The 23,778-nt window shown below is 39.5% G+C and overlaps 1 protein-coding gene across 1 annotated transcript in view; it reads right to left on the reverse strand.

Moving 5' to 3' along the window:
* Positions 1-22,037, reverse strand: part of ZNF385B (zinc finger protein 385B) — a 288,440-nt gene extending 266,403 nt beyond the window's left edge. The window contains exon 1 of the mRNA XM_062200794.1: positions 21,620-22,037. The gene's annotated coding sequence lies outside the window, so the exon portion shown is untranslated. The remainder of the gene's footprint in view (positions 1-21,619) is intronic.
* Positions 22,038-23,778: the final 1,741 nt, after the last annotated feature.

Raw genomic sequence — 23,778 nt, forward strand, 5'->3', positions numbered from 1 at the left:
GGGCCCAAGGACTTGGGCCATCCTCCACTGCACTCCCTGGCCACAGCAGAGAGCTGGCCTGGAAGAGGGGCAACCGGGACAGGATCGGTGCCCCGACCGGGACTAGAACCCGGTGTGCCGGCGCCGCAAGGCGGAGGATTAGCCTGTTGAGCCACGGCGCCGGCCTGAAGACTAGTTTTACCGTTAATTCTCATAGTATAACACTTAAGGACAGAGGTCCTACATGGGGAACAAGTGCACAATGACTCCTGTTGTTGATTTAACAATTGACACTCTTATTTATGATGTCAGTGATCACAATTCAGACAAACTCTTACATATTTTACTCTCCTAATCATGGTTTATTAATCGATTTTAAACTCGTGAGTCCTTACAGTTTTAAACTGTGTATGTTTCCTATTTATGTTTTGGATATAACACCATTCTAAGTCTGATTCATGATTTCTCTCAAATTTGCCTTCGTTTGTTTTAAACATGAATTTACAGTGAATTTCACTACCAATGAACCTGGCTGATGTATGGCTTCACCTTCTTTCTCACTGTCTTTAATTTAAAAAAAAAAAAAAAAGGCAAAAGAAAGTAATAAAGTTCTGCTGGTTCTAGAAATCCAAGGTTGGCTTCAACATTCTAAAATCAATTTAATTTTACTACTTCAACAGAATAAAGAAAAAAATCATGCCACTCTCTCAATCAACGTAGAAAAAGTACTTTAGAAAATGGAAACATTTATTCTTGACCCAAAAAATCTCAATAAACTGTAAGTAAAATGAAACTTTCTTAATTTTAAACAGTGGTTCTCAATAGATAATTTGCACCATGAAATACTAATCAGTAATAGATGGTTCAACTATAGTTATATACAGCATCTCACTTTAAAGCATATACTACATTCATTCTTTTTATAGAAAATTCAAAACCAGGCAACTATACTGTAATACTAGATAGAAGTCAAGATAGAGTTATCTTTGGGAAAGAGTGTGGAGGTTATTGGCTTAGGATGGAAAGAGAGAGAACTTCTGGCTGCTGGCAAAGTCCCATTTCTTCACCTGGGGAGCAGATGCTAAAGTCTATTAACTTTGTTAGAATTCATTAAGGCAAACACTTATGGTTTAGGAGCATTTCTGAGCTAACATTATGCATCATTGTGGAATCTATTTGAAATATTCGTCTTTTTTTTACTTTATTATTTTTCACAGCTTTTTAATTTTTTGACAGGCAGAGTGGACAGTGAGAGTGAGAGAGAGAGAGAGAGAGAGAGAGAGAGAGAGAGAGAGAGAGAAAGGTCTTCTTTTCCTTTGGTCCACCCCACAATGGCTGCTGCGGCCGGCACCCTGCAGCTGCCGCACCGCGCTGATCTGAAGCCAGGAGCCAGGTACTTCCTCCTGGTTTCCCATGCGGGTACAGGGCCCCAAGGACTTGGGCCATCCTCCACTGCCCTCCCAGGCCATAGCAGAGAGCTGGACTGGAAGAGGAGCAACCAGGACAGAATCTGGTACCCTGACTGGGACTAGAACCCAGGGTGCCAGTGCCACAGGCGGAGGATTAGCCTAGTGAGCCGCGGCGCCGGCCAATATTCATCTTTTATGAATCTTCCTCCCTTCATCACCTTCCCTGTTTTTCCTTTTAGATCCTAAGGTCTTGAGACAAAATACATAACAATCAAGAAAAGCAGTAAGCAATACTGTGAGCAAATAGCAGTTCACAGATTATCTCAGTACCTGTACTGACTCAGTGAGAGGTAAGAAGCACTGAAAGACGTTTTTTAAAAAGATAAACTGAGACTCAGAAGTGGTTACATTTTGTCCCCCAAGTTCACACATCTAGAAAGTGGCAGAGTTCACTTTAACACTTCAATTCTTGATCCATGGACTGCTGCTCTTTTATACATGCAACCATTTATAATAATGGAACAAGAATAAATTATCTACAGTTCAAATAGCTGATTTTCTTAATTTGATTCTGAACATACTGAAAACTGGCATTGCTGTTTTCCAGAAAGCTTGATGAGGTCAATAAAATGTTATTTTCCATTCATTTGTAATTTCCTGTGTGTCAAATAATATGTGTGAATGTTTTATACCTTCTTAAATACAGCCACAAACTTTAAAATAAGTGAACAGTATTCGGTTTGGTGGTGGTTTTAAAACTAAAGTATATTAACGTAACTGAACTGTTCAGAGGTCTTGTGTTCTGAAGTTCTCTGGTTGACTACTCCAGTCCTAGACACAGAAAGATTTGTTAGTTTCCTTTCTAGTGGATATATAATAAAAAGAATGAAAGACCAAAACATTTTAGATAGTAGTTAGAAAAACCGATTGCAGTACTTTGATAATAAAATAATTTTATGATAATAGTCATTCTGGGTAGTTTACTCTTTGATCCCTATAGAATATATCTTTAAATTCCACCTGGTATTTTAAAATTGCATACCTCTGATTATAACAAATATCGAGGAAAAGGGTTCATATGATTTAATTAACATGATCCACATTGTTAGAAAAAAAATAATTCAGAAGTTCATAAAACTAACAATGTGTTAGCAGTCTCACCTTCGAATGAGCGACTCGATTTAAAGGAATGGTTCAGAGGAAACAGCAATGACATCCCTGCAAGCTTGTAAATTTACCCGTAAGGATATTTGTGGCAGCATAATTTATAAAGTAAAAAACTTTCTATAGCATAAATGTCCAATCATAAAAACTCATTAAATTACTCATGACACGTTGATAAAATCAGACTCTCTGTAACCATGAAAAATAACACTGTAAGTGAGGAACTGTTGCAGGACGGGATGTGGCTGGGTAAATGAATAACATTCTAAGCCTATCCTCAATCAGTCCTTCTGTGTGCCTGATGCCACTGAAGGGCCTTTATGCACACGCGACAGGGTGGAGCAAGGAATCCCTCAGGCTCAGGGCTCCTGGAGCTTTCAATATATGACAGCAACAACTGATTTCTGGCAGCATTTTCCTGTATCAGCAGGACCTGCTTTTCCTTGTTGTAGTGTTTCAGCTCCCCATCACCCTCTTCTGTGACCCACTCCCTTTCAGCAGGCCAAGAACACTGCTTTTAACTCCTGCCCTGCTATCTGTGATGACCTTTCTGTGTCTGCGTGGAGGCTAACATGATTTGCTGGGTCTACACATCCTTCTCCCTCAGCTTCCTTCCATCTCCCACTGTTTTTATTATAACTACAAAGTAAATATACTGTTATTTTAAAAATTGATCTTTTTTATCCCTTATTGCTGATCCCTTATGTTCTGATTCCAAAATCCTAGCAATGGCTTCCTTGTTCATTTCCCACATTCTGGAGCCTTTTGCTTTCTTACTGTGGTTCAGCCCTGCCTCTGAACAAACCCATTGACTAGAATGCAGATTGATTACACCACAGGCCTATGTAATCGCCATCGTAGTCCTTGGATTTGTGATCATTTCACTGAGTTTTTATTCTTCTTGAATACATGAAGAAAACACACACTAACCTAGTAGCGGTCTCTAATCCTTTCTTTGTTTGTTTTTCTGTTTAATTGACTTCCCCGGGAGGCTGAGTCTATCCTTTGGACCTCTGAAAGTCATACGTGGGATCAGAACTCCAGTGCTGTCCAGCAGGGTCAGCCCTAAAGAGCTGGGGGCAACTGCTGATGGAGGAGCAGCCTGGTTATGCGAGATCCCAGCTTCCTTCCTGCTGTCACTCTTGCAGAGGCTCTCTCCATGACTTACAAACAAACCATGGCAAATAAGGAAGTGGGACGAAAGATATCTACCAAATAGTAGCTATTTCATTAAAAGAAATGTCTTCCATAGCCGCACACAGAACTAAGACGGCATGCTGGTGGCTAACAGCTCTCTCTGAGGGGTGGAAGGAGACTACAGGGGCGGTTGTGCACATTTCATTTATCTTTTTATGTTGAAATGTTTTATAAACAATAACAAAAGAAACATGTATTATGGTTACCATTAAAAGAATTAATGTTCATTTCATTTTCTACATATCATTTTGGGGGCCTGTGTTGTGGCATAGTACGTTAAGTCATCACCTGCAGTGCCAGCATCCCATATGGGCACTGGTTCGAGTCCCAGATGCTCCACTTCTGATTTAGCTCCCTGCTAATGGCCTGGGACAGCAGCAGAAGACGGCCCAAGTCCTTGAGCCCCTGCACCCACTTGGGAGACCCAAATACAGCTCTTGGTTCTGGCTCCAGCTCGGCCCAGCCCCTGCCTTTGCAGCCATTTGGATAGTGAACCACCAGATAGAAGAGCTCTCCTCTCTCTCTCTCTTTCCCCCCTCTGTAACTCTGCAATAAATCTTTAACATGGTTTTGGCGGCTTTATCTTCAACACTGTGAATGAACCACGTTAAGGGTTTAAAATGGTGGTTTTTTTCCCTCCTGTTTTCAGTTTTCCCTGCTTCCCAATTTCATCATCTTTTTTTTTTTTTTTTTTTGGTGCCATCGCATAGGAAATTCCTTTACCTTTTACTTTAAAATGAGCAGTTACTGAATTAAGGAAGAACAGTTTTTCACATTTACAGAAGACAGACTTTCTAGCCTCCTCACAGCAGTAATAATGAACACATAACAACCCTGTTGAAAAGATCTAGGCCTCAGAGGCCTCCCGTAGATTCACTGGTCTGCTAGCAGGAGCCCACATTAGGTCAAAATTATGCAAAGTGCCGTGACTATTGCTAACCATTCTAAATGTGTGTTCTGAATCACCTTTGTGCCCAGATTAGAAACAGTTCCTGGACACACAGACGCAGTGTTCAGTGCACAGTAGACCACAGCTGTGCAGCTGCTTCCATTTTAACTTGTTTAGGTAAACACCTGACATCCTTGTTTTCTGCTCAGCCACCAATAACAAGAAACGCTATGCACATCATACCAAAATAGGAGTGGGATGACTGAACCCCACCTTCTAACCTTGCCCCCCTTTAAAAGGTAAAAATAAAATATTCATGTGCTACCATTACATGGTTTAACAAAGAGGAAGGCATTCCCTCTTACATTTATCCACAAATGCCATGGCCTCAACCATTTATGCTCACATCTACCTCCTATATGAATGAGGAAGGTAGAAAAAACAACGCTCATGCAAAAGTTGCCTGTCAAAGAACATCTAAATCAACAGTGAAACAATGGATCACTCTTCCTAACAGCGTGACAGACACACCACACCTCATTTCAAACATTCATTGGTGCTTTGAGTAAAAGATACTACCTGGCTCATCCACAGAATAACCTACTTCTACAAGGGATGGCCAAGAATGCCAAGGCAATCTGCTTTCCCTGAAGATTCAGGAAACATAAATAAATACTAAATGCAAGTTTATTTTCTGAATTAAAATTTTAAGCACTTTAAGGGAAATAGCAATACTGAAAGTCATTTAACATCTTCTGAGATAATTCAAAATGCCTAACTCATTTAATATAATTATCTCTTAACATTGTTATATGGTCTCTGTTTTCCTAGTGCTCTTTAAAAAGGACAAAGTACCTCTGCTTTTACCATAATTTTCCCCTTGTCTATACATAATTGAAGAGTTTTCTATTAGAAAAATTGAAAAAAGGATAATTACTGCTCTGGGGTTTTTAGTCAACTATGAACTTGGGAATTAGAGTTTCTGGCCTTGCTTAGTGAAAAGTGGCTGAATTAAATTTTCTTCATCTAACGAGTATCCATCTTTTTTTTTTCTTTTGGTAAAAAGTTTCTCAGAGAAGCTCTTAATAGCCACTGGCAAAGCCCATAACTCTACTACTGAGACAATGAGATCTATTTTCCAGATCATCAGTCTTCATTCTCCAGACAGATACAATTGTTTGAAGAGTTGCAATTACCTTATCCCTTGATGCTTCTTCAGCCTCCACATTTGACTGAACCCACAGTTAACAATTAAAAGGCCAAAGGAATTGAGGATTAATTTTTATCTCTAATAATAAAATGTTCATTGTATTGAATTCCTTGGCATCAGCATCATTGCCTTCCTAATTAAAAATACCCTAGTTACATAATCTTGTAGAAGGAGAAATGGAAGTCATGACCTGTTCCTAGACTACAGATTGAGTATAGAGAGTGCAATCATCCTGTCTGTATGGACAGCACAATTTCTATTACTCACAAATGAGTACATTTAAAGTGTCCAGCACAGGGCCCAACATATAGCACATGCCCCTGCAGATACCAGTTCTCTCTTCTCCTTTGATGGGCTTAGCCCATAGAGCTAAAACTTAATCCACCTCTGGATGTTAAACACCACATGTTTTTGGAAAGCAAACTATGTTTAGTAAAAAAGTAATTCTGATATGATTCCAGACAAAATGTAGATAACGAGGATAGACCACACACACCATCGCACATATGTTCCGTTAGCTGGCACCAAAGGCCAGCAGGTCCTGGTGTAGACAGCATGGAAGACAGCCACCTAGCTGGCCTCTGGCAATCACAAAGGGATTAGAGCCCAGCTCCTCTCCTTTTTCCCTTTCAGCACCATCTCTCCCTTCACACACATGCACTTCCTTTCACTTGCTCACTTGAATCAAAGGTCATCAGGAAAAACCTTCAGCTAATACAGTAGTATAGCATATAAACCTATTTACATAAACACGCACCCTTCCCTTTATTGAGCACTGATCTCATCGTGTTACCTTATGTTAAGGTCAGTTCTATTCAGGTTGGTGTCTCTCATAACAGCTCCAGTGAGAAACATCCACTCCCTCACTTTGAGGAGGTTCTGATCCCATGAGCATCCTTAGTGACGGGGAATCTAAGTTATTCACACACAGACACACAGCAGCAGTGCTGAGGTGTGATGTGAGGACCATTCCTCCAGGAAACGCTGCCCCGTGCTGTGAGCTTCTGGAAAACCTCAGAATCTGCATTCTGAGTACCTGACACAGTGCCCCAAATGTTATAAAAATTCAGTGAAGGTGTTACTTAGATGTTAGGCTGGAAAAGGGAGGATTTATAATAAAAGTTGGCTTAAGGAAAAGAATCTGTGTTGCACCAACTGTTCTTTGATAGACTTGAATCCCTGAGTCAAAACTTCTTCACTGGTAGAGTTAGAGGCTGTCGGAGAGGCACAGGGGTAAAGGACTGTACGACTGGCTGGGAGACAGGGCAAGGTTTGAGTGTGTGATTTAGGACAGCTTTCCTTGATCCCCCAAGCATGATTCTCTCAACTAGCACTCCCCACACACCAGGAAAGAAACAGAAATAACCAAACACTTCATGAAATCATGTCAGAAGTATGTGTCCAAAATATTCCAACATTTAAAATTCTCCTACTCTACTAAAACTGAATGCCTTTCTCCAACAAGACTGAACTTCTGTTTGGAAATCTGCATCTCGGGCAGTCACCTGGAGCCTGCAGGACAGTGATCTGTGGGCTTCTGAGAACTGTTGCACAACTTACTCGTGTGTGTCAATTCTCTCTCGAGGCAACTGACCAGGCAAGCCAAAATTTACACTGTCTCATCAAGATACATCCACATTCTGTTCATTTCAGCATCTGTAGGATAATTTCAGTGACAGAACCCACCTTCCACAGAGTTATCACAGCCATACTTTTAAGCCATGCAGGAAACTTCCCTCGCTTCTTCATATGATATGCTTTGGCATGTTGAAGAACCATCAAAAATGCCCAGGGATGTCCAAGTGTCCTGTTTGCACTAAACAGGAGTCAGTCATGAAGGAAATGATTAAATTACCAGAAACTCCTTTGGCAGAAGATGATCTTGACTAGATTCTCTTGAAAAGAATGATTTGAATCTTCAGTATCATCCAAATCCAAGAATAGGCCAATTAATAAACATCAGCTTGGTTGTAAATCATCTTCTAGTTCCTGGTTCCCAGAGTCATCCACTATTTGTGATTCTCTTGAATCACATAATAAATCACCTATTTCTCTGTTGCAAAATTGTGGGCACTGCCTCTGTGGCTCCATCCAGCTTCAGTAATTGATCTGTATTACTTTAACCCATACAAGAGTTGATCCTGCCATGATGACTCTTCCTCACGTATTACAAATAACCTTCCTGCTGAATAATCTAGAATTATCCAGCTGCTAATTGAGAAGCTAATACAGTCATATTAACATTAGGTGCCTGGTTCGTAATGTTATAAAGTAGGCGTCATGGGGTTACTGAGCAATGATTCAGAGGGCAGCTATAGAGTTAGATGGACCTGGGTTTCAGCAGTGGCTCTGATGTGTAGGAGCGCTCTGGCCAGCAAGTTGCTCAAGCCTCCCATGAATCTCAGAATCCTCACCCATTAAGTGATGGTAACAATACTTCTATCTCATTGGGTTTTTACTAAAATTTAAAATGAGACTTGCATGATAGTTACCCAAAGGACTGGTGAAAGAGTTTTTTCAACTGCTGAGAGATACCCTACTAATATTAGTTATGAAAAGGGCACACACACTTTAGAGTTATAACGAGTTCTAATCATAGATCTGTGTTTTAACTTACTCATCTGTAACGCAGGGCTGGTGCCACCTACCCTACAGATTTGGTGTGAACACTAGGAAGAATTTTCTCATCCTCAGTCTAAGGGCTCTGAGTCTGCCAGTAACGTCTTTCCCTTCTCTGCCCTCCGGTTCTGTTGCCAGGCAAGTTCACCAGAACATTTGTGGTCTTGAAATGAAAGAAAGGGGAAGGAGTAGAGAGTGAGGAAGGGCAGGGGTCTGGGGAAGATAAGAACTGAAGGGTGCACCTAGAAACAGAGAGAAGTACTGAGAAGGATAAAGGGAATTTCCTGGAATGCTGTTTCCTTTATTCCCGTCAGAAATATTCAAGGAAAGTAAAAACCCCTTTATTTAAAAAGGAAAGAAGGAAAGAAAAGGCTCTCTCGTTGCTGGACTATGTTCTCTGAGTGCCAGTGCTCTGAAGCTGTGCCAAATGTGTCTTGGACTCTACTGTGTAATAAATATTTGGGACTTTGGGGACTTCTACTATCCCTGCAACAGATTTGCCACAGGATACTTAATAGCCACATTTTTAGCAGTTTTTGAGAATACAGTGCATTATTTTTAACTACAATCATCATGTTTCACAATAGGTCTCTCTGAAATTTATTCCTTCTTTCTAAGTGAAGTTTTGTATTCTTTAAGCAAACATCTTCTAAAGCCTCCCTCACCCAGAAGCTCTAGCCCCTGGGAACCATAATAAACACATATAACTTTATCTGCCAATTAAGAAAAAAGATTAGATTTTTTATAAAAGATACTTTGTAGTTCTAATTTCTTGCATTTTATTGTAACAATTAACCTATTAAGATATACTGAATATGAGTATGTGAAGAGAATTCTTCCTGTGCTTTCAGGTGATAAGATGTATATGAAATTGCCCCAAACTCAGTGAGGTTCCATTCCGTATGTAGAGTCCTATGTCAGTAACTATACTTCAGTGCATAAGCAAATAAACAGAATTACTGTGAAAGAAATGTCATGGGAAATCAGGATTGTCACAGACACAAAGTCTTCTTAATGTCCCAGAAGCATGTCATTGGGAGAGACACTTCTAGGACTTGAACACTATGAAGTATGGTGAGCAGATAAGCAGTTCGCTGACAGTGTGACAGGTACAATGCGTGAACCCAAGAAGGGCATCTTAGTGAGACCTGCACCAGAGGATGCATCCTTCTATGGACTGGGAAACAGAGGCAGGAAACACCAGGAGTTCAGCAGAAACGGAGTCCTAGGCAACTGGTGCAGAGCAGGGCACACAGGGAACAGCAGCACGAGGCAGCAGCTGGGAGGGACAAGGAAGAACACGGAAGACAAGAATGCACAGAAGGGAAAGTAAGCACACGGGGCTACGCAGACAAGGCAGTGACGCCCCATGCAATGGACAGTCTCCACCCTGAGGTGTGCCCATGAGACTGACCTTCAGGGATTCTATCTCTTCCATCTCTTCACCCTGCTCAGAACTTTGAAAATATTCCCTTCATTAAACTCTCATCAATTACTCTAGGAAGTCACCTGCCATATGTCCAGACACCAACCAATAGACTCAGGTAAAGTGATAACTGCACAATAAGAAAAGGAAAAGAGGGCCTGTGTTCCCCCCTCCTGAAGGAGGCAGAGGAGAAGAAAAAAAAATATGTGAGAACTAAGACATCAGACTAACAATCTTGGGTTTGCAGATGTTGATTATCCTCATGTAAACTCAAAGCTAGATTCATGGTAATATGACACATTCGGAATGAGTTCCATAGACAATTTTTTTGAGGGGATGAGATACAGCAACACAAGTTTTGAAGAATCCTATTATTCTGAGTTGATACTCAATGTGGCACAACAGAAACACTTGAGTTCAAATCCCATTTTCATCACTTACTTTCTCGAGTTACTTCATTTTTTCTGTGTCTCAACGTTTCCATCTAAAAACCAGGGCCCACAATAACTTCTTCACAGGATTCTGATGAGACTGTGGATATGGATATGAGCTTGCTTAAAGTAACATTTTAACGAATGACAGTTGTACGTCATCAAATTCTTTTTCACCACAAGCCTCATCTTAAAATTCTCAAAAAAAATTGTTACTTTATCAGAAGTGCCTAAATCTGGGTGAACCCAATCAGCCCCCTTAGCAGTGATTTAGGTCTAGACAAACAAAGACTTCTCCGGTCTACTCCACCTGCACCCACCTTGCTGGCCGGAAGGCTGCAGCTTAAGAGACTCCAGCAGTCAGCACCCATGGTATAGCTCCCTTTGGCAAAAAAATGAGCTCTCAAGTGTTTTCTTTCTTTTCAGAAACATATTCTAAGTCACATCAAACTGTGCTTCATGCCACACTTTAAATCCTGAAGCTATTAATCATTTGAAGTCCTAAGAATTAACCTGTGAAGAGTCTAATAAACAAGCAATATAGGACACTCAAACACTAATAGGACTCAAAACCACACTTTCAAAGTCTTATCTATTTTTGTACCATATTTTCCAGAGCTACCATTCTTGAGAAGTTTGCTCAAGGTCTGCTATGTGACATAAAAATGAAACAGCCACAGCAAATATATTTATGAACAAACACCTAAAGGTCATTCTGCTCTTTAGCATGTCTAGCATTTTCCATGCCATGATCTTCAACACTACTACACCTCCATCCCCTCACTCAGTAAGTACCAAGGGCCTACACTGAACTCAATTATCGGCGAAACTGTGGGAAACAAAGTACACAGCAGCTTACATCCTGACGAAGCTTGTGTTCTAAGTATGAGGTTGATGAAGCTTAAGCAATGCATTGTCCACATCCTAGCTGTCACTATTTATTAAAAAGCACCAAATTTTCAATGAGCCTACTGCTAAATAAATTTCCCAAATAAAAGTGCATTTCAGGTCAACAAATAATTTTTAGTATAAAATGTCATATGGTGCCTGACAAGAGATGTCCATCAAACATAATTATACTAAAATTATTTTTGTTGGTGATGTGAAATTCAAATTGAACTGGACACTCTTTTTATTTGCTATATCTAGTAATGCCCAAAATGTCACTGCTCTGCTCCCTACTGAGTAACTATGCACATGGTTTAGCTTTTGTGGGCCTCAGCCTGCTCATAGGCAAGTATAAAATAGAGGATTTGGTCCAAGGGACATTCCAGGTCCCCTACAAATCCTTAGTTCCAGTTCTTCCCTGAGCAGTAGATCTTGTCATCACATACATCCCTCTGTCTCCTCCATCCTTTGCATAGACTTTAAAACTGGCTATCCATTACAGCTACAAGCTCTTCTTTCCTCAGCGCACCTTGTTGATAATCTTGATCAGTCCCGTGTTGCCCAAGGCTATCAGATTAATTCTAAGTGCCTCAGGTTTGAGTACCACTTCACATTTTATGACATGCTTTGGTTTCAGGTGCATCACTGTATTTTGATACATGTATTTCTTTCTTACCTTCCAAGTGAAAACTTGCTGCTAACATTGTCTTTCAGGTCTCTATGTAAATGCAGTTTCTCATCTAATTGTCCCAACATTAGCAGATCTTCTCTCAAATAAAACAAGCCTATTTTCAGCAGAAGATTTTCCAGGGATCCTGACCCTATCAATTATCCACAGTTATTGTCCCGTCCCTCCCCCTGTGCCTGCTGGAGCTTCCTCCACACCTTTTTGTTCCCAGATAGAACTACTTGCCTCCTCCCATGCTCAGCCAGTTTTCTGGTCTTCCAACTTGAGTGTCCTGAGGGATCCCAGGAGCCGGGACCATGTGGATGCTGGAGACTCAGTGTGGTCCCTGTACCAACAGCATCATCTCCTGGGAGCTTGTTATAAAGTACATTGTTGGTCTCTGTCCAGGAGCTACTGATCAGAACCTGCCTTTTTAAGTTTGAGATGCACTTGTTTAGAACACCTCTTGTCAGACACAATTTTGGCATTATTTCCCCTGAGAAATATAGGGGTACATAATGTGGTCCATATTCAATAAGGTATCCCAAGAGAAGTCTCCTAACCTTTTTCAACCAAGGCACACCTGCAAGATAACACACTTAGAGAATGGAGGAGAATGGAGGCTCACCTCCATTAATGACTCTTCCCACCCACTCCTCACTCCATTGGTGAGGCACTCCCAGTACCCTCAGGGTTCCTGGATAATGGCTGTGAGGAGGGCAAGAAACACAGCCATCATGTCTCAACTTCTAACTGTTCCCTACTTGAATGAGCACCAGGGAAACATGAATTATGATCTTCCATCCCTTACAGGCTCTCTCTTATGAACAAGTAAATTGACTCATCTTGGAAATGGAGAGAATAATACAATAATCAATTATTTCTGATATAAAGATGTTTAATGAATAATTTAAAAGCACTTTACAATTTCAAAGTTCTCATAGCTTGATAACTAATAAAAACAATTTAGAGTTTCATTAGCTAGACTTTTTTAAAAAATTTGTGCTTTGTTCCATAGAGCTATTCCCCAAAATGATAACAGTGTAGTATCATTCAAAGTACTTTCTATGAAATAATCACTAGGAGAAAAATATTGACAGAACCAAGAAAGTGTAACTTTCTAACTTGGTAGATAGACATTTGGCTCCTATGTCTCCAAAGGATAAAATAAAATTTAAAAAAAGTGAAGTAACCAGGTCTTTGTCTGACTATAATATCAATGTTTGGATTGTAAGATATCAAAAGACAAAAAGAATTCTGCTTTATACTGAACTCTTAAATATCAGGAATTTGCAGGATTAAAAATAAAAACACAGTGCCTTCTCATGATAGGAGCAATGCCATCAAAAATATAAGTGGTCCAATTAAGTGTGAAGTCTAATAACACCAACAAAAAGATTGATGGACTCATTTACATTCAAATATAGAAAACTACTTTCAGGGCCAGCTCTGTGGCATAGTGAATGAGGCTGCCACCTGCAGTGCGACATCCTATGTGGGCACTGGTTGAGTCCCCACTGCTCCATTTCCAATCCAGCTTGGGAAAGCAGTGGAAGATGGCCCAAGTCCTTGGGCCTCTGCACCTGCTGTGGGAGACTCGGAGGAAGCTCCAGGCTCCTGATTTCAGATCGGCCCAGCTCTGGCCATTGCACCCATTTGGGGAGTGAACCAGAGGATGGAAGACATCTCTCTCTCTCTGCCTTCGCCTCTCTTTGACTGCCTTTCAGATAAATAAATAAATTAAAAAAAAAAAAAGAAAACTACTTTGGTACTACATTCAAGGGTCAAAACTCAAAGAAACATCCAATTATTGTTAGGAGAGATAAATGGAGAAGCAATTCTTAAAGATTCAAATTCACTGCACTATTAAATTCTACACAGAAGTTTCCCATATATCATTGTCAACTCATAACTAAGCTGACCTGATAGCTAACTCACAGCCATAGAGATTTTAAAAAATCAAGTCTATAATTCAACACCACATCTTATTCAGTTATACAGTTAGGTGGCGAGGCTTTCATCCTTAAAACAGGTGGAGTGATCATAAATCTACAGCCAGACTATCGAGAGCTTGGCTGCACTTAACACTTTTTGTTTTATTACTGTGGACACTGAAGTGGCTGTGTGAATATGAGCCGCTAATTTTAGCAAGTTAGGAAATTCTCGTGTAAAAGATACATTTAACTCTTCAAGATAAAATAGAAAATTGCCCATGAACTGATATTTTAAAGTTAATAGACACTGTACTGAGCATGTAGATGTGTAACCACAGTTTGGTTTCAAGAGCAGGAACCGAATCAAACATTCTTGGAATGGAAAAAGAGATTGGACTTGGAGGCTTTATGGCACAGCTACAGGCTCTTGAAAGAAGAGCTTTAGTTTACCATCTTGCTTTTTGACTCATTCTTTAAAAAAAAAAAAAGAGGAAAAATATTCTACTTTTACAGTCCCATGAGACTTGTTTTTACATGGCTAATATGGGTTGGTTAACTGTGACACTCCTGAGATCATGACTAGTGCTATGATGTTTCCCTAGCTCTGAGAGTTTTCTTCCACTGACTGCACCTCAAACTAGGGAAACCACATCATTTTTGTCCAACCAGAAACATTTATGAGTGTGGAAGTGCCTGCCTAAATCATACTTAAAAATTAGCTATAAATGGATCAAAGACCTAAATGAATGAGCTAAAATTATAAAAGCATTAAAAGAAAACATTGGGATAAATTTTCATGATTTTGGATTTGGTAGAAGATTCTTAGATACGACACCAACTGAATGAGAAACAAATGAAAAAATAAACTGGATTTTAGCAAAATTTTTTAAATTTATGTTTTAAAGGACATCAAGTGAAGACAACCCACAAAATTGGAGAAAATATTCCCAAGTTATCTATAAGAAACTTGTATCTATAGAGATATTACTAATAACTCAATAAAAAGATTAAAGTTAGAATGGACAATGGATTTAAACATTTCTCCAAGAAAAAATACACAAAAGGCCAATAAGCACCTAAAAAAATGCATGACATCATCAGTTACCAGGGAACTGCAACTTAAAATCACAATGAGATACCACTTCACATACACTAAGATGTCCAGAATCAAGTGCTGATGAGTATATGGAGAATCAGATATTTCAAATACTTTAAGTATGAATGTAAAACAGAACTTTAGGAAACAACCTTAGTTTCTTCAATAATAGTTATCATATGACTCAGTTATTCTAGTACTAGCTAAATCCATATCCAAGGGAAACTAAAACGTGGGCATATAAGAAAACTTGTACATGAATGCTTATAGCAACATTATTTGTAAGAGCGAAAAAGTGCAAATAACACAGAGAAATAGTTAAACAAAATGTGGTGCATATAGACAATGGAATACTATTCAGCCATAAAAACAGAAATTCTGATAATATGTTACAACATGGATGAACCTTGACAAAATTATGCTAGGTGAAAGACGTCAGTCTCCAAAGACCATAAAGTATACTACTGCATTCATATGAAAGTTCAGAATAGGGAAATCTACAGGCACACAAGGTAGATTAGTGATCCTTCAGTGATGGACGTGTCATGAGGAAGGTGAACAGTAAAACAGAAGATGGGAGCTAAAGGCTACATGGTGGTTGTGTGGTTTTGTTTTGTTTGTTTGTTTTGTTACAAAAATGCCCTATACTTTTGCTAAAACCATCCAACGGTGTGGCTATTTCTAAATGTAATAATTCACTAAATCTTTTAAAAAAGAAAAATATATGCTGACTCAGTAGGCACAAACTGAGATTACACTTGGCAAATACTGATGCATTGTGACTCACCTCTAATCTCACCCACTCAACTGACTCAACTCACTCTTGCAGAATAGGACTGGTTAGAGTCTCACCAGTTCTACACTTAGGCTGCTACTGTTTTGTAAGCACAGGTCGAAAGGAAGTGGGTGGGGAAATTTTTCAAGTAGAAAGAAAGGGTTTTGAGTTATGTAGTGATATTCTCATGTATAGTAGCATCTAAACTACTGCTCAATAGGCTGTGGGTCAATAGGACTGGCTGGTAACACCACTGACAAGCAGACGAAGCACGTGCTTACAGCACCTACAAAGCCAGGGCTCCCCAAAGCAGCTCAGCTTCAATGAAATTTTCAAGAATTTTTCATTTTAAAAACTACAGAAAGCAGCTGTTTTTATCTCAGCTAAATATTATGTACATACAGTCATCACTCAGTACCCAACAGGGATTGACTTTCAAATCCCTAAGGACATCAAAATCTATGAGGCTCAAGTCCTTTGTGTAAAATGACACAGTATACATACTCCTGTATTCATACCCAGATTACTTATAAAGCACAATACAATCTAAATGCTATGCAAATAGTTGTTACATCGTATTGTTTAGGGAATAATGACAAGAAAAATAATCTGTACAAGTTCAATGCAGATGTAATGTTTTTCTGGACATATTCAATCTGCAGTTAGTTGAATCTACAGTCACGAAATCCATGCATATGGAGGACTGACTATACCATTTGAAATCAGAAGGACTCAACTTTTAGGTTTTGAAAGCTTAATATAACTCATTTTAAATTATAATATCATTGGTGCTAGGACCGTCTACAGTTATCAATCAAGTCCTATGAAAAAAGATGGATAACAGTAGTCAAACAAAATGCTCTAGCTTAGCACAGGCACAGACAGAAGGGTCACAGCAAGGACCAGGGAGAACCAAAGGCCAAAACAGCATTCCCCACCTACACTGTTTCTCTCACTAAAAGAACTGGGTACTTTCAAGAATCTCTAGGTCCTGAGGAATCTCCAATTACCTGGAATTAAATTTCTCACTATCTTGGAGTCAGATTTAATTTTTTATTAAAATGAACATATGTGCCATTTTTTGGCTCAACTTATTTTGTGGAATTCACAAAATCCTTATATACCCATCTAACTAAAACAATAAACTAGGCCTTTTGGTTTCTTTGACATACAGCTGGAGACCAGAAATATAATATTCCTAGGTGAAGCCAAGATGGCAATTGAGTGAGAAGTTCCAGTGACCACCTCCCTCCACAGACACCTATGTGAGCAGCCAAAGACCCACCAACTGACATTCACAAGAGCTGCAGAAGGCAGGTGAGAGATCCCAGAAACTTGTCTTGTTACAGTCATAAGCAAAGCTGCACTGAAAAAACCAAGAAGAGGCTCATATTTCATCCCTCCCCCAGCTCCAAGGAGCACAGAGTGAAGAGGCACCACTTATATCGGAGAGAGAATGAACTGAACCGCAATACCAGGCCCACTGCAAAAAACAAAAATCATAAGGGCCCCTGTCAGGCCTTTACACATAAAGTGAGAATTTGGAGTCTCTAAAGGCAGGCAGTCTCTACCACCCATTCACCAAGGACTGACAGAAAGTGAAACCCCCACCCTATGGAAAGGCCCAGAGAAAGAGCTTAGGCCCATGTCTTGGAGCTCAAAGTCAGGCTAATATGCTGAGATCCAGCGCTTGCTAAAGCCCAAAGACCTCTACTACCCCACAGTGCTCACAGACTGAGGCTCTAGTGTTCTTGTGGGTTAGACTCGTTTGGCCTGCATTACTGACAGCCTTGGGTTGGCCTGGAGGAAGCCCAACAAAATTCAACAGAACACAGAGAAACAGCTCCATGTTTTAACAGATTTCATGGGGAAATGGAAGTAACTAAACAAAATCAAGAAGAAATCTTTCAATTTAAAAATACACTAAGTGAAACTAAAGACACAGTAGAAGGTATCAGTAGTAGGATAAATCAAATAAGAGAAAGAATCAGTGAGCTTAAAAAGAGGCTATTTGAAAACATACAGTTGGAGGAGATAAAAAAAGAATCAAGAAGAATGAAGAAAGCTTACAGAAAATATGGGATGGCAAGAAATAAGCAAATATTTGAATTATTAGGATTCAAGAGGTACCTGAGAATGCCAAGGGGGTGGAAAGCATATTTACTGAAATAATGTCAGAAAACTTCCCAAATCTAAAAACAATTGCCCACCAAGATTACTGTGTCCAATAAAGCCATCCCTCAGATATGAGGGAGAGAAAGAGACATTCCCAAAAACAAGCTGAGGGCATTTATCATCACCAAACCTATGATACAAGAAATGTTAAAGGGAGTTCCTTAAACTGAAAGAGACACTCACAAGTGTGAAGGAAATGTCAGAAAGTAAAAAACTCACGGGTAAGAGTAACTATACCAACAAATTAAGGGCGCTTAAATACTGCAAACATTGTTTGTAAATCATTTATATCTTTACTTTGAAGTAAATACTATAATTACTACACTGAAATGTTAAGAGACAGGCAATATGGATAAAGGTCTAAGGTAACATCAAAATTTCCAAATGTGGAGAACAGAACACAATGTAGAGTTCCTTATTAGGATTTCTTATCTTTTTGTTATTATTGTTCCTTTTCCTATTTTTATAATCAGTATTAAGCTGTTATCATTTCAAGATAATTAGTTACAGCCAAAACAATTTTTTTGCAAGATTCATGGCAACCACAAAGAAAAACCTATATACAGACTTAGCAAAAATAACAAGGAATCAAAGTGAACCACTAGGGAAAAATCACTTAACCACAAATGAAGACTATAATTTAGAGGAAAAGAAAGAAAAGAACTACAACAAAAACACAAAAAATATATCAAAATGCCAGTAGTAAGAGTTTACCAATTGGTAATTACCCTAAATGTCAATGGACTAAATTCTCCAATTAAAGGACATGGAGTGACCAAATGGATTGAAAAACAGAACCCAAATATATGCAGCTTTTAAGAAACTCACTTCACTTCTAAGGACTCACGCAGATTAAAAGTATGGAAAAAGATATGCCATGCAAATGGAATCTATGAAATGAAACAAATTTTTAAATCAAAATCAGTAAAAAGAGCCCACAAAAAGTCATTATATAATGATAAAGGATTCAATAAATAAAGAAATAACATTTGTAATATATATGCATCCAAATACATAAAATAAATATTAACAGACCTAAATGGAGAAGGATGCATCAATACAATAATATTGGGGGATTTTAACATTCTACTTTCAGAAATGTACAGATCATTTAGGCAGAAAATCAACAAAGAAATGGCAAAACTGAATTACACCCCACTCAACTGGACCTTACAGACATCTACAGAACTTTCCAATAGCTTCAAATTATACATTGTTCTCAACAACAACACACAGAATATTTTTCCTGATGGATCATATGATAGGGCACAAAATAAGTCTCAACAGATTTTAAAGTATGGAACTTATATTGAGTATCTTTTCTCACCAAAATGCAATAAAGTAGAAATTAACAAGAAAAATATTCTAAACTATACAAACTCATGGAAATTAAACTTACTTTTGAAAAACCAATGTATCAAGGAAGAAATTAAAAATTTTTGAAGCAAATGAAAACAGAAACACAACATATAAAAAACTTTATAGCAATCAATGCCTCCATAAAAAAATAGAATCAGAAAAATAACAACAACTTATCATCATACCTCAAGGAAGTAGAATGGAAACAAATAAAACCCAAAATTGATAGAAGGAAAAAAATAATAATAAAACTCAGCACCAGTGACATATACAGCAAAAAAAAAAAAAAATCAATGAAATGTAGAGCTAGTTCTTTGAAAAGTAAACCAAGTTGGAGCTGGTACCATGATGCGATGTGTTAGGCTACAGCCTATGATGCTAGTATCCCATATGGACACCAGTTCAAGTCTCAGCTGATCCACTTCCAATCCAGCTCCCTGTTAATGCATCTGGGAAAGCAGGGGAAGACGGCCTAAGTGCTTGGGTGCCAGCCATGCACATGGGAGATCCAGATGGAGTTCCAGGCTCCTGGCTTTGGCCTGGCCCAGCCCCGGCCATTTTGGTTATTAGAGTGAACCAGTGGATAGAAGATCTCTCTCTCTCTCTCCCTCTCTTTCTGTAACTTTGCTTTTCAAATAAATAAAATAAATCTTTAAAAAATAAGAAAATTAATAAACCATTAGGTAGACTAACCAAGAAGAAAGGAATTTCAAAAACATAGAATTAGAGATGAAAATGAAGACATTATCACTGACATCACAGAAATAGACAGGATTGTTAGAGATTACAGTTACAATGAACAACTATATGACTGCAAATATGATAACCTACAAGAAATGGGCAAATCCTTGGACACATATATCTTATCCAGATTGAACCTTGAGGAAAAAGCATACTGAAACAGGCCAAATAATAAGTAGTAAAACTACATCAGTAATTTTTAAAAAATCAAAGGCAAGCTAGAACCAGATGGCATCGCTGCTGAATTCTAACATTTAAAGAAGAACTGACACAAATTTTTCTTAAATTATTTCAAAAAAAAAAAAAAAAAAGAAGAGGAGAGGAGTCTTCCAAACTCATTCTCTGGAGCCGGGGTTTCTTTATTACCAAAATCAGACAAGGAAAACAAAGAGGAAATCTACAGGCCCATAACCTTCATGAACATAGATGTAAAAATCCTTAACAAAATACTAGAAAATCAAATCCAATAGCACATTAAAAAGATAACTCACCATGGATGAGACTCAAGTGAGAATCAAGGATGATTCAACATATGCAAATCAGCAAGTATGATATACCGCATCAACAGAATGAAAGACAAAAAAATGCATCATCTCAATAGCTGCAGAGAAGGCATTTAATAATATACAACCTCTCTTTATATTATAAACACTAACCAAATTAGGTACAGAAGGAATATATCTCAACATAATAAAGGCCATATAAAACAAGCAAACAGCTAGACTTTCTTTGGACATCTGGAACTAAGCAAGGATGCTCCCTTTCACCACTTTTATTCAACAAAGTACTGGAAGTCCTAGCTAGAGCAATTAGGCAAGAGAAAGAAACAAAGGTCATTCAAATTGGAAAGGAAGAAGTCAAGCTGTCACTGTTTGCAGATGACATGATCTTATATAAAGAAAAGCCCAATGACTCCACCAAAAAGCTGTCAGAACTATAAATAAATAAATTCAGCACAGTTGAAAGACACAAAGTCAATTTACAAAAAATCAGTAGTGTTGTTAAACACCAATAATGAATCACCTGAAGAAAGAAATTTAAAAAGAAATCCCCTCAACAATAGCTACACAATAACAAATAAGTGGGAATAAATTTAACCAAATATGTGAAAGATCTCTGCAATGAAAACTATAAATCACTGTTGAAAGAAACAGGACACAAAGAAATTGAAAGACATACTGTGTATACGAATTTGAAGAATCAATATTGTTAAAATGCCAAAGTGATTTACAGATTCAATGCAATTCCTATCAAAAAACAAATGACATTTTTCACAGAACTAGGAAAAACACTACCAAGGTTTGCATGGAACCACAAGAGACACTGAAGAGCCAAAGCAATCTTGAACAAAGCAGGAGGTAGTGTTGTGGGACAATGAGGACAATATCATGCCAAACTGGAATTTTCAAATGGATAGGGACAGTAAGCAAAACTAAGTTTATTGAAAACAAGCTATTTCCCGCCACAGCAGTCAGGAGGGGCACTCCAAGGGACAAGCTGCCAGAGAAGCTTGCAAGTGCTGCACTATTAAACATAAAGTGGCTCGCCTGCTCTGACTGGCACCTTGGTAAAGTGAGTACAGATTTAACCAATCAGAATGCCAGAATAATAACCAGTCAGCAGGCAGGCATTAGGAAGCATGTCTTAACCTTTCACTTACCCCTCCAGGGATCCTGGATGAGACCCAAATATGTTGTGGGAGTTCTGCAGTTGGTGTTCCAGGGGCAGTGGCAGAAGGAGTCTATGGCTCTCACTGCTCAGCTCGCCATCTTATCTCACAGGGTGTGGCAGCCTCTTCTTCATGCTGGATTCTTCAGGAGCAGCACAGCTCTTCCATTACAGTTCTTCATGTGACAGCCTCAGCCTCACAGTTCTTTCCTCTTCACCATGTTCTTCAATTGCTGCCACCTTCTGGGTTACAGCTTCTCTTCTCTGCTGGCTCCATGGAGGAGTGCTGCCGCCTTCTACGTTGCTGCTTCTCTTCTGTGCTGGGAACTTTGTCTCTTGACCATGAAGAATGAGGCACATGGACAAGGAAGGAGTCAGTGAAGTTCTCCAGCAGCTGAGAGTTTTTGCACCAGAGGGTTGGCTGCCTCAAGCTACCTCTCAAGACTCCCTGGCTTGAACTTATAGGCATTTCTAAAGCAGGAAGTTCTCCCTGATTGGTCAATATGTATATTAATGAGGCACGCTATGTGAACCAATCAGGGAATGGACACTGGAATAGCCTGTTTCATAGAAGTATGCATCATGCTCAATCGGTCCTCTCCTCTCGCAGACTCAAGAACATCTGAAGATTACACTGTATATGTTCCCCTCTTCTATGCTCCCCAGTCTCCTATCTCCCCCTCCTTCAGGGCTCCTGCAGTTATACCATGTGTTTGTTCTTTCCCATGTTTTCCCTGGAGGCACTATCAGTATTAACACTACCTGATGTTTAAATATATTACAAACCTACAGTAATTAAAAACCAAAGTATCGGAATAAAAACAGATCCACAGACCACTGGAACAGAACAGAGATCCTAGAAGTAAACCAACACACCTACAGCCAAATCAAAGGTGCTAAGAACATGCATTGAAAAAAAAAAAAAAGATAGTCTTTGGGGCCAGTAGTATGGCGAATTGGGTAAGGCTGCCATATGCAACACTTACTAGCAAAAAGGAAAAAAAATGAAAATGAAAAATGGTCAGAGGAGGGGCTGGTGCTGTGGAAAGCAGGTAAGGCTGTCACCTATAGTGTTGGCACCCCATATGGGCACCAGTTCGAGTCCCGGATGCTCCACTTCTGATCCAGCTCTCTGCTATGGCCTGGGAAAGCAGCAGAGGATGGCCCAGGTCTTTGGGCCCGTGCACCCATGTGGGAGACCCAGAGGAGGCTCCTGGCTCCTGGCTCCTGGCTTCAGATTGGTGCAGCTCTGGCCATTGTGGCCAACTGGGGAGTGAACCAGCAGATGGAAGGTACCTCTCTCTCTCTCTCTCTCCCTCTCTCTGCTTCTGCCTCTCTCTAGCTCTGCCTTTCAAATAAATAAATAAATCTTAAATAAAAATGGTCAGAAGATCAAAACAGAATTTCCAACAAGAAGACATATAAATGGTCAGTAAGTACATGAAAAAATGTTCATCACGAATCATCCGGGAAGCCACAATGAAATATCATTTTACTCTAGCAACATTCGCTATTATCAGAAAAACAAAAGAATGTATGTTGGCAAGTAAGACCATCCAGTGGGGCTGTGGGGCTGTGGGCCCCTCAGACATAGGTAGAACGTCCTTCACAAGCAGGAGCCGGCTGTGGCTGGAAAGCCTGTCTCAGGACCAGCTGGCATCTCCCCCACTTATAGCTTCTTGTGCTGCATGTGTGACCTTGCAGCTTTAAATTACACCTTCAGCGTAGGTGCAATCTTTCACCCACAGCTGGCAGGGGAAGAGGCAGAGCACCTGGGGAGAGTTGGACCGGCTCCAGGAGATCCCGGCTATCTTGTGTGATTGTGCAGTTTTATTTATTTTTTTAATTTATTTATTTGAAATGCAGTTATAGAGAGGCAGAGGGAGAGAGAGGTCTTCCACCCACTGGTTCACACCCCAGATGGCCGCAATGGCCGGGGCTGAGCCGATCCAAAGCCAGGAGCCAGGAGCTTCCTCCAAGTCTCCCACATGGGCACAGGGGCCCAAGCACTTGGGCCATCTTTTACTGCTTTCCCAGGCCATAGCAGAGAGCTAGATAGGCAGTGGAGCAACCGGGTCTTGAATTGGTGCCCATATGGGATGCCGGTACTGCAGGTGGTAGCTTTTACCTTCTATGCCACAGCACCTGCTC

The sequence above is a fragment of the Lepus europaeus genome, chromosome 1 (genome assembly GCF_033115175.1).
Source record: "Lepus europaeus isolate LE1 chromosome 1, mLepTim1.pri, whole genome shotgun sequence".
Lineage (NCBI taxonomy): Eukaryota > Metazoa > Chordata > Mammalia > Lagomorpha > Leporidae > Lepus > Lepus europaeus.